Below are 11,075 nucleotides of genomic sequence, written 5' to 3'. Positions count from 1 at the left end.
ATCAAGTCAGTGATGCCATCCAGCCATCTCATCCTCTTTCGTCCCCTTCTCCTCCTGCCCCCAATCCCTCCCAGCATCAGAGTCTTTTCCAGTGAGTCAACTCTTCACATGAGGTGGCCAAAGTACTGGAGTTTCAGCTTCAGCATCATTCCTTCCAAAGAAATCCCAGGGCTGATCCCCTTCAGAATGAACTTGTTGGATCTCCTTGCAGTCCAAGGGACTCTCAAGAGTCTTCTCCAACACCACAGTTCAAAAGCATCAATTCTTCAGCACTCAGCTTTCTTCACAGTCCAACTCTCACATCCATACATGACCACAGGAAAATCCATAGCCTTGGTATATAGCTAAATAAGGATTGAATTTTAAATAGTATATGAGACCCCAATCTAATACCTTGTTAGCTGTTACCTAGTGTATTAGCTTGCTAGAGCTGTGTAGCTCATATGACAAAAGTTTACTTTCTCACACTTCTAGAGGCTAGAAGTCTAAGATCTAAGTGTTGGCAGTGAAAATTTACTCTTGGATAGATGGTCATTGCTCTCCACATCATCAGATGTCTTTCCTGTGTGTCTGTGTCCTAAACTTCTTTTCTTATAAGGATACCAGCTGTATTGGATTAGGTTCTACTCTAATGATGTTATTTTAACTTAATTATCTTTTTAAAGCCCTAGGTCCAAATACAGTCATATTATGAGGTACTAGTAGGTTAGGACTTCCACTCTGCTCATAACATCTGGAAAATATAATTTCCTTTCTTCCTATCACAAAGATCTCAGGTATAGTTTCATAGACAGAAGGTTATGCTCCATCTGCTTCACTGGGATCTGAGGACTATAGTTCAGTTCAGTTCAGTCACTCAGTCATGTCCAGCTCTTTGCGACCCTGTGAATCGCAGCATGCCAGGCCTCCCTGTCCATCACCAACGCCTGGAGTTCACTCAGATTCATGTCCATCGAGTCCGTGATGCTTCCAGCCATCTCACCCTCTGTCATTCCCTTCTCCTTCTGCCCCCAATCCCTCCCAGCATCAAAGTCTTTTCCAATGAGTCAACTCTTCGCATCAGGTAGCCAAAGTACTGGAGTTTCAGCTTTAGCATCATTCCTTCCAAAGAAATCCCAGGGCTGATCTCCATTAGAATGGACTGGTTGGATCTCCTTGCAGTCCAAGGGACTCTCAAGAGTCTTCTCCAACATCACAGTTCAAAAGCATCAATTCTTCGGCGCTCAGCCTTCTTCACAGTCCAACTCTCACAGTCATATATGACCACAGGAAAAACCATAGCCTTGACTAGAGGGACCTTAGTCAGCAAAGCAATATCTCTGCTTTTGAATATGCTATCTAGATTGGTTATAACTTTTCTTCCAAGGAGTAAGCGTCTTTTAATTTCGTGGCTCCAGTCACCATCTGCAGTGATTTTGGAGCCCAAAAGTATGAATTCTGCCACTGTTTCCACTGTTTAGCCATCTATTTCCCATGAAGTGGTGGGACCAGATGCCATGATCTTCGTTTTCTAAATATTGAGCTTTAAGCCACCTTTTCGCTGTCCTCTTTCACTTTCATCAAGAGGCTTTTCAGCTCCTCTTCACTTTCTGCCATAAGGGTGGTGTCATCTGCATATCTGAGGTGATTGATATTTCTCCCGGCAATCTTGATTCCAGCTTGTGTATCTTCCAGTCCACCATTTCTCATGATGTACTCTGCATATAAGTTAAGTAAGCAGGGTGACAGTATACAGCCTTGACGTACTCCTTTTCCAGGTCACATATCCAGAACCTGTTTGGAGCAGACAACACTGACTGTCTTCTTCATACACAGTATTTCACATGCTATTTCATTTGATCCTCAAAACAAATGTGCAGTAGGTTATTATTACTAGTCACGAAATAGATGAAAACAATGAGGACTGTCAGAGCTAAATAGCTTGTGCAGTGTTACATACTGACTGACAAAGTCATAATTCAAGCAGAGTACTGAGACCATACCACCTGCGAGGCATTAACTAACCAAATTCCCGTCTTTGTCCCTTCTTGTCTTTCATTTATTTCTTTCATTTTGGTTTTGGGTGCCCTAATGATTTTTTTAAATGCTATAAAATTAGTGCTATAAATGATACAAAGTTAGTTCTTCATTACCTTTACCATAGTTTGGCCTCAGGTCAAGCAAGGAGAGAACACAGTCCTGCCCATCAATAGAAAATTGGATTCGAGGTTTACTGAGCATGGCCCCACCCATCAGAACAAAACCCAGTTTCCCCCCCTAAGTCAGTCTCTCCCATCAGGAAGCTTCCACAAGTCTCTTATCCTTATCCATCAGAGGGAAGACAGAATGAAAATCACAACCACAGAAAACTAACCAAACTGATCACATGGACCACATTGACATTGAAGTCTCTCAGTCATGTCTGATTCTTTGTGACCTCATGGACTGTGGCCTACCAGTCTCCTCCCTCCATGGAATTTTCCAGGCAAGAGTACTGGAGTGGGTTGCCATTTCCTTCTGCAGGAGATCTTCCCAACCCAGGGATCGAACCCGGTTCTCCCACATTGTAGGCAGATGCTTTACCATCTGAGCCACCAGGGAAGAACCCACATGGACCACAGCCTTGTCTAACTCAATGAAACTGTGAGCCATGCCCTGTAGGGCCACCCAAAATGGACAGGTCATGGTGGAGAGTTCTGGCAAAACACAGTCCACTGGTGAAGAGAATGGCAAATCAGTTCAATATTCTTGTCTTGAGAACCCCATGAACAGCATGAAAAGACATAAAGACAGGACACTGAAAAATGAATTCCCCAGGTTGGTAGGTGGCCAGTATGCTGCTGGAGATCAGTGGAGAAATAACTCCAGAAAGAAGAAAGAGATGGGCCAAAAGCAAAAACAACACTCAGCTGTGGATGTGACTGGTATTGGAAGTAAAGTCCAATGCTGTAATGAGCAATACTGCATAGGAACCTGGAATGTTACCTCCATGAATCAAGGCAAATTGGAAGGGTCAAACAGGAGAAGGCATGAGTGAACATTGACATTTTAGGAACCAGTGACCTAAAATGGACTGGAATGGGTGAGTTTAACTTAGATGACCATTATATCTACTACTGTGGGCAAGAGTTCCTTAGAAGAAATGGAGTAGCCCTCATAGTCAACAAAAGAGTCTGAAATGCAGTACTTGGATGCAGTCTCAAATATGCCAGAATGATCTCTGTACATTTCCATGGTAAACCATTCAATATCACAGTAATCCAAGTCTATGCCCTGACCAGTAATGCTGAAGAAGCTGAAGGTGAACAGTTCTATGAAGACCTATAAGACCTTCTAGAACTAACACTCAAAAAAGTTATCCTTTTCATTATAGGGGACTGGAATGCAAAAGTAGGAAGTTCAAGAGATACCTGGAGTAACAGTCAAATTTGGCCTTGGAGTACAAAATGAAACAGGTCAAAAGCTAACAGAGATTTACCGAGAGAACACACTGGTCATAGTAAACACCCTCTTCCAACAACACAAGACTCTACACACAGACATCACAGATGGTCAATACCGAAATGAGATTGATTATATTCTTTGTAACCAAAGATGGAGAAGTTCTATACAGTCAGCAAAAACAAGATTGAGAGTTGATTGTGGCTCAGATCATGAATTCCTTATTGCCAAATTCAGACTTAAATTGAAGAAAGTAGGAAAACCACTAGACCATTCAGGTATGACCTAAATCAAATTCCTTATGATTATACAGTGGAAGTCACAAATAGATTCAAAGAATTAGAACTGATAGACAAAGTACCTGAAGAACTATGGACGGATGTTCAAGACATTGTACAGGAGGTAGTGATCAAGATGATCCCCAAGAAAAGGAAATGCAAAAAGGCAAAATAGTTGTCTGAGGAGGTCTTACTAATAGCTGAGGATAAAAAGAAGATAAAAGAAAAAGAGAAAAGGAAAGATAAACTCGTTTGAATGCAGAGTTACAAATAATAGCAAGGAGAGACAACAAAGGCTTCCTCAGTGATCAATGCAAAAAATTAGAGGAAAATAATAGAATGGGAAAGACAAGAGATCTCTTCAAGAAAATTAGAGATGCCAAGGGAACATTTCATGCAAAGATGGGCACAATAAAAGACAGAAATGGCATGGATCTAAAAGAAGCCAAAGATATTAAGATGAGGTGGCAAGAATACACAGAAGAACTGTACAGAAAAGATCTTCATGACCCAGATAACCATGATGGTGTGGTCACTCACCTAGATCCAGACATCCTGGAGTGCAAAGTCAAGTGGGCCATAGAAAGTATCACTACAAACAAAGCTAGTGGAGGTGATGGAATTCCAGTTGAGCTATTGATGATGCTGTGAAAGTGCTGCACTCAATATGCCAGCAAATTTGGAAAACTCATCAGTGGCCCCAGGACTGGAAAAGGTCAGTTTTCATTCCAATCCCAAAGAAGGGCAAAGCCAAAGAATGTTCAAACTACCGCACAATTGCACTCATCTCACACACTAGTAAAGTAATGCTCTAAATTCTCCAGGTCAGTCTACAACAGTACATGAACCATGAACTTCCAGATGTGCAAGTTTGATTTAGAAAAGGCAGAAGAACCAGAGATCAAGTTGCAAGCTTCCTTTAAATCATCAAAAAGGCAGAAGAGTTCCAGAAAAACATCTATTTCTGCTTTATTGACTATGCCAAGCCTTTGACTGTGTGGATCACAACAAACTGTGGAAAAATTCTTCAGGGGATGGAAATACCAGACCACCTGACCTGCCTCTTGAGAAATCTGTATGCAGGTCAAGAAGCAACAGTTAAAACTGGACATGGAAAAACAGACTGGTTTCAAATCAGGAAAGGAGTATGTCAAAGCTGTATATTGTCACCCTGCTTATTTAACTTATATGTAGAGTACATCATGTGAAATGCCGGGCTGGATGAAGCACAAGCTGGAATCAAGATTGCCAGAAGAAATATCAATAACCTCAGATACGCAGATGACACCAGCCTTATGGCAAAAAGTGAAAAAGAACTAAAGAGCCTCCTGATGAAAGTAAAGAGTAAAAAAGTTGGCTTAAATCTCAACATTCAGGAAACTAAGATCATGGCATCTAGTCGCATCACTTCATGGTAGATAAATGGGGAAACAATGGAAAGAGTGTGATACTTTATTTTCCTGGGCTCCAAAATCACTTCAGATGGTGACTGCAGCCATGAAATTAAAAACCTCTTGCTCCTTAAAAAAAAGTTATGACCAAACTAGACAGCATATTAAAAAGCAGAGACATTACTATGCCAACAAAGGTCTGTCTAGTCAAATCTATGGTTTTTCCAGTGGTCATGTATGAATGTGAGAGTTGGACTATAAAGAAAACTGAGCACTAAAGAATTGATGCTCTTGAACTATGGTGTTGGAGAAGACTCTTGAGAGTCCCTTGTACTGCAAGGAGATCCAACCAGTCAATCCCAAATGAAATCAGTCCTGAATATTCATTGGAATCACTGATGCTGAGGCTGAGACTCCAATACTTTGTCCATCTTATATGAAGAACTGACTCATTAGAAAGGACCCTGAAGCTGGGAAACATTGAAGGCGGGAGGAGAAGGGGACAACAGAGGATGAGATGGTTGGATGATATCACCAGCACAATGGACATGATTTTGAGCAAGCTCTGGGAGTTGGTGATGATTGGGAAGCCTGGCGTGCTGCAGTCCATGGGGGTCACAAAGAGTCAGATATGACTTAGCAACTGAATTAACTGATAAAGCTAGTGAGGATTTGTTTTAAAAATACATATATTCTCTCTATTTATTCATGATATTTGTATATTTATTTTTAATATTATGTGTTTAATGCAAAATAAATAGAATATTTTAAGCCAAATGAAATTTCTAACATTCGACCAGCTTTGACCTACAAAAGTGGCAATTTCATAAGATTGAATCAGGAAATAACACAGTGAACACCCAGCTTCCTATTTGCATCTCTCTTGAATTCTTTCACTCGAGATTTACTTCCACTCCCATCTCTCATCAGACTCCATCCAAACCTAGCCCTTTTTCAGTCACTTGTTTCCTTCCTGATACCAACCTGGAAACAAAGCAGAAAGCTCAGGGGCAGACGTGGCGATAAGTCTACTGAAAAGTGCATAAGTGAGCGGATCACGTGCAGAAACTAAAACAAAATAACCACTTCCAAGCATAGCTTCTTGTGATTCTATTCCACTAAGAAATTAAAGGGCTTCCTAGGTGTCTCTGTGGTGAAGAATCCACCTGCCAAACGCAGGAGATGCAGGAAATGTGGGTTCTATCCCTGGGTTGGGAAGATCCCCTGGAGGAGGAAATGGCACCCCACTCCAGTATTCTTGCCTGGGAAATCCCATGGGCAGGGGAGCCTGGCCAGCTACAGTCCATGGGGCCACATAGAGTCAGACAGGAGTGAGTGACTGAGCATACACGCATGTTACAATGAGTTGATGTTTACTGTCAGGTATTCTCTTCCCCAGAATATCTTTGTATATCTTTACAAAGAACACCATTCCAAAAAAAAAGAGAAGACGTTTATGATGAGTCTTCTTTGTTAGCTAATATGCATGTGAATCACAGTTAATACTTGTGGTAAGTATCTATTGTTGTATAAAGTGTGTGTGTGCTCAGTAGTGTCTGACTATTTGCAACGCTATAGACTATAGCCCACTGGGCTCCTCTGTCCATGGGATTCTCCAGGCAAGTAAATTCACCCCCAAATTTGGTGGCTTAAGACAATGCACAGTTAGTAAGTCAGAGTTTTTGGAAGAGTGGATTATTTGGGCAGTTCTGGCTCAGCTTCCTCTTTCTGCTGCTGTCAGGACCTGGTAGGAGCTGTAGGCATTTTGAAGGTTTGGCTGAGGATGGAAGGTCCTTTCCAAGATGCCTCACTCACATGGCTGTTTACAGGCTGTTACACATGGCTGGGGATCTCAGTTCCCCACTGACTTTTGGCAGGAAGTCATCATTCCTGCCACATGGACCTCTTCTCATAGCATGGAGGTAACTGGCTCCAGACTCAGCAACCTAAGAGCAAACCAGTCAACTGGAGGACACAGTGCTTTTTATGACTAAGTCTCTGAAATCCCAGGCCATCCCTTCTGCTCTATTCCATTCAGTAGAATCAAGTCACTCAGTGCAGGCAAGGGAAATTAATCAAAGAATTTGTAAACATATTCTAAGCTATCCTACATCTAAGTCATGCCATAAATCACTCAAGAAAGAGTCTGGTTCTCAAATAGTAATTGAAGATCTAGCAGGAAATTTTTTGACTTTAGTTTTGTACAGATATTATAGAAGATATTAAATAAGTTAACTAAGCATTAAACATTTCTGAAAAATAGATTACCAGTACTGAACATATAAGCAGAAAAATTGCCTTTACTCATTTAAAAGATCAAAATATCTTGATTCTAAAGCATAACATACATGATATAAGGCCATTCCTTCATGGTTAGCTCACCTGTTGCTGCCATGTTATAGCTTTACTCAGCACCTGATTTTATTTAAATTCCAAATAATTGACAACTTGCACAGAATTAGGTAAAATTAACCCAAATATATTAATTTTATGATATGTGTGACAAATTAGCATCTAAAAGTTATCAAAAGTTCATCCTTACCTTTGTTCTTGGTCTCCAAGAGGGGGCACCAAAATGTGAAGAATCACATCTTTATTTTGAAAGGACAACTCTGGTAACTTATACCAAGAGGGAAAATGTTGAAAATGATCCTGGCAATATACCACTGCAGTATTAATCATTATTTTCCTTCTAGTTTAATAAAGACCACATTTCCTTTTTCATCATTCAGTCACTGTACATATTAAGCTTTGTAAAAGATTACATTATATTATATTTGAAGAGGGGAAGGAGAATAGTGCAGGAGCAGCTGCTTGGGGTAACCCTGCCTGACTGATAATGCTTGCAGTGTGCAGACATCCAAGGGCTGCATGACTCACAACTGAAGCAAGACCCTGGCATCAGCCATCCGCTTCTCTGTCTTTCTCTCTCTTTCTCATCTTGAACTTTGGGGATCTCAAGTAAATTGTTTCTGCTGCTGCTGCTGCTAAGTCGCTTCAGTCGTTTCCGACTCTGTGTGACCCCATGGATGGCAGCCCACCAGGCTCCCGCATCCCTGGGATTCTCCGGGCAATAACACTGGAGTGGGTTGCCATTTCCTTCTTCAATGCGTGAAAGTCAAGTCACTCAGTTGTGTCCGACTCTTAGCGACACCATGGACTGCAGCCCACCAGGCTCCTCCATCCATGGGATTTTCTAGGCAAGAGTATTGGAGTGGGGTGCCAAATTGTTTCTAATCATTGTCAATTTGGATGAGTCTTTTGTGGTGGAATTAATTCACAGACTTTTCTCCCAGGGCTTCTTTGAAGATTCTCTGCAAAGAAGCTCAGAACCTTCTGCCCCTCAAAGGTATTCTTGTCTGCACTGTCTTCTTGCTTGGATTTCTCAGCCTGACAAGGTGCTTTTCTTGAGTGTGTTGCTAGCAAGGAAGCTCAAAGTCCAGCTTCCTTCTCTCATTTCAGCTCCACCCATGGGAAAATGAAATGGGAAAATTAAATGTCCCTCCCTGTCAGACAGTGGGCATGCAGGCTACTTTACAGTGACCCCTTGTCCCCAGTCTTACCACTTCTTTATAAGACTATGTTGACCATTTAGAGTAAAACTGAAAAATATATGCACATTAAAAAAATTAATTAGAATGTGTAATTATCATCACACATATTTCTTACCGTTATCTTCAAAATTAATTATATATTTTATCTATTGATCGATATATAGAGATGTTTCACATATGGAAGTAAAATGAAATATTTTAAAATAAATTTTATTAACAGATATCAGTAAGATCACTGTGTATCATGAATTTCCACCATACAATGAAAACTTTTTAAACTAAGTGTGTAGCAGGAAAGATTCTTTGGTAAACAAGAGTCACCCCATAAAAAACTTTTTTTCATTGTGAGACAATTTCTTTATTCTATATAAGCTTTCCCATCCATAATAATCTTCACTTACATAGTCACACAACTTCTATTTTTCACCATCACAAGCTACTACTGATATATTTAAAGTGAGTGTAAGCCAGTGGGATATTAGAAAGTGGCTCAGAATGCAGGAACAATTTTTCATGATGCATAGAACTGTCCTGGGTGCTCCAGAACATGTAGCATTTCTGGTCCTTGTCTTTAAACATCAAAAGAAAGTCCAACTCATTATGATGACTTAATTCCCACATTAAGACCTAAGAGAAGGAGAAGATATTAAGATGAGGTGGCAAGAATACACAGAAGTACTATACAAAAGAGATCTTCATGACCCAGATAACCACGATGGTATGATCACTTACCTAGAGCCAGACATCTTGGAGTGGGAAGTCAAGCGGATCATAGGAAGCATCACTACAAACAAAGTTAGTGGAGGTGATGGAATTCCAGCTGAGCTATTTCAAATCCTAAAAGATGAAGCTGTAAAAGTGCTGTACTCACCATGCCAGCGATTATGGAAAACTCATCAGTGGCCACAAGACTGGAAAAGATCAGTTTTCATTCCAATTCGAAAGAAGGGCAATGCCAAAGAATGTCCAAACTACCACACAATTGCACTCATTTCACATGCTAGCAAAGTAATGCTCAAAAATTATCCAAGCCAGACTTCGGTAATATGTGAACTGAGACATTCCAGATGTTCATTCTGGATTTAGAAAAGGCAGAGGAAGCAGGAATCAAATTGCCAATATCTGTTGGGTCACAAGAAAATTCCAGAAAAACATCTACTTCTGTTTTATTGACTATGTCAAAACCTTTGCCTGTATGGATCACAACATCTGTGGAAAATTATTCAAGAGGTGGGAATACCAGGCCACCTTACCTGCCCACTGTGAAACCTGTATGTAGTCAGGATAGTTAGAACCAGATATGGAACAATGGACTGGTTTCAAATTGGGAAAGGAGTTCATCAAGGCTGCATATTGTCACCCTGCTTATTTAACTTATATGCAGAGTACATCATGCGAAATGCCAATGCAAGCTTGAATCAAGTTTGCTGGAAGAAGTATCAATAACCTCAGATATGTAGATGACACCACCCTTACGGCAGAAAGTGAAGAGGAACTAAAGAGCCTCTTGATGAAGGTGAAAGAGGAGAGTGAACAAGCTGGCTTAAAACTCAATATTCAAAAAACCAAGATCATGGCATCTGGTCCCATCTCTTTATGGCAAATAGATGGGGAAACAATGAAAACAGTGAGAGACTTTATTTTCTTGGGCTCCAAAATCACTGCAGATGGTGACTGCAGCCATGAAATTAAAAGATGCTTGCTCCTCGGAAGAAAAGCTATGACCAACCTAGACAGCATGTTAAAAATCTGAGACATTATTGTGCTGACAAAGTCCATATAGTCAAAGCTATGGTTTTTCCATTAGTCATGTATGGATGTGAGTGTTGGACCATAAAAAAAGCTGAGTGCTGAGGAATTGATGCTTTTGAACTGTGGTGTTGGAGAAGACTCTTGAGATTCCCTTGGACTGTAAGGAGATCAAACCAGTCAGTCCTAAAGGAAATCAACCCTGAATATTCATTGGAAGGACAGATGCTAAAACTGAAGCTCCAATACTTTGGTCACCTGATGCAAAGAGCCGAATCATTAGAAAAGACCTGGATGCTGGGTAAGATTGAAGGCAGTAGGAGAAGGGAATGGCAGACGATGAGATGATTGGATGGCATAACTGATTCAATGGACCTGAGTTTGAACAAGCTTCTGGAGATGGTGAAGGACAAAAAAGCCTGGTGTGCAGCAGTCCAAGGGGTCACAACTCAGCGACTGAACAACAACAAATTCGCATATACAATTTCTAAATATCTCCTGAAATGAGGCATGCCACTGAAAATTACTGAATTATGGGAAGAGAGTGGAAGTGGTTGAGCTGCCTTGGCTCCTTCAGTAAGAAAGCAGACACCAAGTGCTAAAACCAGCTGAACTTAGAATACGGCACACATCACATTTGGGGCCTGGTCATGACACCACAACACAGGGGATAAAAATCACAC

The sequence above is a fragment of the Ovis canadensis genome, chromosome 1 (genome assembly GCF_042477335.2).
Source record: "Ovis canadensis isolate MfBH-ARS-UI-01 breed Bighorn chromosome 1, ARS-UI_OviCan_v2, whole genome shotgun sequence".
Lineage (NCBI taxonomy): Eukaryota > Metazoa > Chordata > Mammalia > Artiodactyla > Bovidae > Ovis > Ovis canadensis.
The sequence above is the reverse complement of the archived record's forward strand: the minus strand, read 5'-3'. Positions refer to the sequence as shown.